Raw genomic sequence first — 5,314 nt, 5'->3', positions numbered from 1 at the left:
CTGGAGGAGGGCAAGGCAGCCCACTCCAGTATTCTTGCCTGGAGAATCCCGTGAACGGAGGAGCCTGGTGGGCTACAGTCCATAGGGTCGCAAAAGAGTCGGATACGACTGAAGCAAATGAGCACACACAGGCGCGCACCTATTCTAGGAGTTACAGAAGGCCGGAGTGAGTACCTCCAGATGGTAAAGAATCCACCTGCAATGCGGGAGACCTGAGTTCAATCCCTGGGTTGGAAAGGTCCCCTGGAGGAGGGCATGGTAACCTATTCCAGTATTCTTGCCTGGAGAATCCCATGGGCAGAGGAGCCTGGCGTGTCACAAAGGGTCAGACACAACTGAGCAACTAAGCACAGCACAGCTGAGAAAACCGAGGCTCAGGGAGGGGAAGAGGCAGGAGCAGGTGCAAACCCAGGTCTCTGGCCTCCTTCTCCTGCAGGAGCTGGCATGATCAGGGAAGGCTGGAGAGGAGGAAGAGCTTCTGGGCTCCTGTCTGGGTGAGGTTTGGACACGCTGGGGAGGCTGGGGGAGGCCTTCGGGAGGAGCGGCAGCCTGGACCAAGGTTTCGGCAGGCAAACTGTGGGATGTAGGCATGCTTCTATGCTCCTGACCTCGCCGAGCCCGGGTGAGGAGGCTGGAGAGGCAGGCCAGCACTGGATCCTAGGGAGCCTTGCAAGTCAGGCTAAGGACTGAACTGCGTCCTGGGGTGCTACAAGGCCCTGGGGAAGAGTTCGGAGCAGGAAAGAGGCTTCGCTCCGGAGCTGGGAGCCTACTGAGAAGTCTGGAGCCACATCCCAGCTCCAGCGACAGAGGCTGGAGCGGCCTGCACGCCCCCTCCCTTTGCCCTCTGTCCGACCTTGGCGGGGTTCCCTGGGATACGGTCCGATTTGCCCCGTGGTCTCTGCTTCAGAGGTGGCCGCTGCTGAACGGCCCTCCCTGAGAGCATCCGGGCTGCTGTCGGAGGGCCTGGCTGGGAGCACGGGGCGGGGGCCGGAGGTGCGGGTTTGCGGGGAGAGGGGCGCGCGAGGTGGGAGGCGTGGCCGCCGCCTCTGACTTCCACAGGGGGTCAGTGTAGCATTAAAGTTTCTCCCGCCGGCTCTGCCCCCGCCGCCTGCACACACCCTGACGGAGGCGCTTAGGTTCAGAAATCTGGGTCAGCTAGTTATATTTGGAACCCCTGGTGGGCAGGCGGCAGGCCCGGTGGGCTGGGGGAGGCAGAGCCACTTGAGAATGAAGTGTGTGTTTGTTTTCTGTGTGGATCTTAGAGTTGCAGAAGGAACTTCCTGAGAAAGCCACATTTCTGTAGCAGGGAGAGGATTCCGCCCTTGCCTCCTGGAGGTCCCCAGTGGGTTGGCAGAGACCCCTCTGTCTCTGCTTTCACTGGGAAGGTGGGGTCCACCCAGAGGGCTGTTCTGACAGACTTCAGAGCCCTAGGGAGTCTCAGCAATGACCCAGATCTCCAATAATCTGGTACATCATTCAACTTTCTGCTTGGTTGTTGAGAAAGTTGAGAAACAGACCAGAGAGGGGCTCAGATTTGCCTAAAGTCCTGCAGTAGGTGGAGGTCAGGTTTCCCCATTTCAAGCTCGGATTCTTCCTTCTGCCTGTGCTCCACAGAGTCTTGGGGGGCTTCTTTGAACTGTGGGTCCTTAAGCCTTACCTCCAAGGATTCTGTTTCGCTTGGTTTGGGAGAGGGTCTGGGGGTTCACTCTCTATAAACAGACTGCCCAAGGAGTTTTGAAACAGGTTGGGGGCAGATCACACTGGGGGCTCACCCAGCCAAGTTCTTGAGCTTCTCAGACTTGAATGTACATACGAATCACCTGGGCCTGGTGTTCAAATGCCCGTTCCGATTGGGTACATCCAAGAGAGGGGGCCTGAGAATCTGTATTACGTCTAATAGACTCCTTGGTGATGCCGACCAACACCCAGAGACTTGTGGTGGTTGAGAGCACACTCGCATACTCTGAGCATGCACGAGGGGCAGATAAGTTGCAAAGCTAACAGACACCCACTCTGCTGTCCCCTCCCAGGGGAGCCTGATGTTTTACGGAATCACGTCACTTTCTGAAATTTCTTCTGAACCTCAAATCTAACCACTCACCCCTCCTCTGAATTACCTAAAATCAGAGACGAGGGAATCCCAAAGAAGAAGGAAAAGGCAGAACTCTTACCAGACTCCACTGCTTAGAGGAATCCTGCAAAGCTGCAACTATTGGCAAAATCTCTACTCTGTTTCCTGGGGGGCTTCCCAGGTGGTGCTAATGGTAAGGAATTGCGAGGGTTTGATCCCTGGGTCAAGAAGATCCCCTGGAGGAGGAAGTAACAACTCACTCTACTATTCTTGCCAGGATAATACTATGGACAGAAGAACCTGGTGGGCCATGGGGTTGCAGCAAGCCAGACGTGAAAGAGCACACACACTCCTCTGTGTCCCCAGAGCCCCAGAGGGACAGGAGTGCTTGGGGAAACTTAGGTGACCCTAACTCCCCCATGACACTTGTCCTGGGTCTCTTTTCCACACCTTCCCAATATTATTTCTGCCCCTTCCCTGAATCTTGTGTTATGTTAATAGTCCCTAAGTATTTTTAATTAGATTTTCCAAGCAAAAGAAAGTTTCCAAAGTTAATTAAAAGTTGCCTCGCTGTAATTGTATGAAAGCAGCTTTTGCTTCTGAAAATTAAATTCTCATAATTAAACTCCTCTATCCGTTTAAAGATTTCGGTGAAGTGTTTATTGTTCGTTTATTATGAGGAAACCTTTGGTGGGTTGCTGCTCGTCCAGCCAGGCAGATGCCGTGTCATGGACTCAAGTTTCTGCTTCCTTTGGTGACTGCGTGCCCCTGGGAAAGGAAGATCACATCTCGCCTGGATTACGTGGTTGTGGGAAACGCAGGCTTGAGCTTGTCGCCGAATCCTGTTGCGCTTTGTACGGCCGACCATACACATCCTGACTCGCTTGTATGTGTGGCCCCGCCCCGTTCACCCTTCATTTGCATCAGCATGGGCCACGTGACTTCCGCTGCCAATAAGTGGAGGATACGTGATGCGTGTGACCCTAAGCCAGAAACTTCAGGACCCACATACAGTTTGCCACGATCATCTCCTGTGTCTCTGCCGTTATGAGTGGCAACGTCATAGACAGACAGAGGCGGTCCCGCCAGTCTGGGATCTGGAGGAAGGTAACGTGGAGCAGAGATGCAGTCACCGACCTCTGCACTGGTGTGTGTCTAGCTAATTCTCATGACTCAAGCGTGCTATGCTATGCTAAGTCACTTCAGTCGTGTCCGACTCTGTGTGACCCCATAGACAGCAGCCACCAGGCTCCCCGTCCCTGGGATTCTCTAGGCAAGAACACTGGAGTGGGTTGCCATTTCCTTCTCCAGTGCATGAAAGTGAAAAGTGAAAGCGAAGTCGCTCAGTCGTGTCCGACTCTTAGCGACCCCATGGACTGCAGCCCACCAGGCTCCTCCATCCGTGGGATTTTCCAGGCAAAAGTACTGGAGTGGGGTGCCATTGCCTTCTCCGTGACTCAGCGTAGAGGCCCCTTTTTAAAAACATAAAACCAACAAGGCAGGATTAGTCGTCCTTCCTATTAGCTTCCACAGCTCCTGAGTCTTTCTGATCTACAAACACCTATGCTTCTGTGTCTAAATGAATAAATGAAATGGCAGGGTCTGCTGAAAATTGAATCCATTGAAAACAGACACTGAGCATCTTTACACCTCTCTCCTACTCTGACTTCCCGTGTGCCTCCTTCCACTTTTGGACACACACACAGTTGGACACGACTGAAGTGACTTAGCAGCAGCAGCAGCCTCAGCAGCGCTAATTACGCCATGTATGGTTCCCCTGTGGGAACCAGAATAAATGCTTTCCCCAAAAGTCCATGTCCTCATTCCACAAGCTGAATATGTTGTGTTACATGGCAGGGAGGAATTAAGATTGCAGATGGAATTAGCTTTGCTACTCAGATGACCTTCAAAGAGGAGGGCTATTCAGGGGGCCCCAGTAGGATCACTGGGTCCTAAACAGTGGAGGAGGCACACGGGAAGTCAGAGGAGGAGAGAGGTGTAGAGATGCTCTGCAGATGGAGGAGGGGGCCACGAGCCGAAGGACACAGGTGGCTTCTAGAGCTGGAAAAGGCAAGGACACAGATGCTCTCCCACAGCCTCTGGAAGAAATGCTGTCCTGCAAACACTTTGGTTTTAGCCCGGTGAAAGGCCATTTCAGACATTTGACCTCCAGAACTGCAGGACAGTAAAGACGTTTGTGTGCTTTCCAGGTGACTCAGTGATAAAGAAAGTGACCGTCACTCAGTCATGTCCAACTCTGCGAGCCCATGGACTACACAGTCCATGGAATTCTGCAGGCCAGAATACTGGAGTGGGTAGCGGTTCCCTTCTCCAGGGGATCGTCCCAATCCAGGGATTGAACCCAAGTCTCCCGTGTTGCAGGCAGATTCTTCACCAGCTGAGCCACCAGGGAAGCCCGAGTGGTAAAGAATCTACCTGTCAATACAGGAAATTCAGGAGATGCAGTTTCAGTCCCTGGGGTGGGAAGATTCTACTGGAGAAGGAAATGGCAACCCACTCCAGTATGCTTACCTGGAAAATTCCATGGACAGAAGTCTGGTGGGCTACAGTCCATGGGGTCACACAGAGCTGGACACAACTGAGCACGCACACACACACAAATTCATGGTACTTTGTTAAAGAGGTGAAAGGAAACGAACGTACCCCACATGTACTGTTTCTTCATTTCTAAATGTTCTGTTATATAACGTCATTAGTATAAAGTGGGTTTTCTATTTTCAGGGCACCAGGCAGTGAAGTATTAGTGGGTGGCTTTGATGAAGACTTTTGTCTTTCCCAAGTGGCCTTCCCTCTTCCGATTAAAAAAATAAAATGTAACTACCCCCCAGCTCTGCCTGTTTCTCCCCTGGTTGCATCCCTCTACTGCAACAAGGTCTAAGTAGTCTGCAGTTTCCTCTGAATTTACCAACTACTGTTTTGGCTTTTTCCTAGCTACCCTGACCCTTATCCATCCTCCTAAACCATAGATTCCCTCGAATCAGTACTTTACATTTAATATTATTTCACTTTTCCCAAGTGTCCTTTTGCATTTTTTATCTCCTTGTTGAAAGGAACTAATTTGTGATTTTCTTCATTTAGTTCCTTCCTCCTTCCATCCTTCCCTTCCTCCTTTTTAATGCTGTGCTACTATTATGGATGAATATAGATACTCTGCAACATTATAATTCTGTATACTAAGCAATGAAAAATACCAACTGTCCCAATACCCAACCCTGGCTCGCT

The 5,314-nt window shown here is 51.6% G+C and overlaps 1 long non-coding RNA gene across 1 annotated transcript; it reads left to right on the top strand.

Moving 5' to 3' along the window:
• Positions 1-358: 358 nt before the first annotated feature.
• LOC123332447 lies at positions 359-2,719 on the top strand. The gene is made up of 3 exons (XR_006549238.1): positions 359-494; positions 2,128-2,264; positions 2,349-2,719. It is a non-coding gene; the product is annotated as an uncharacterized LOC123332447 (long non-coding RNA).
• Positions 2,720-5,314: the final 2,595 nt, after the last annotated feature.

Source organism: Bubalus bubalis, chromosome 3 (genome assembly GCF_019923935.1).
Source record: "Bubalus bubalis isolate 160015118507 breed Murrah chromosome 3, NDDB_SH_1, whole genome shotgun sequence".
NCBI classification, from domain to species: Eukaryota; Metazoa; Chordata; class Mammalia; order Artiodactyla; family Bovidae; genus Bubalus; species Bubalus bubalis.
This window is presented reverse-complemented; position numbering and strand designations above follow the sequence as displayed.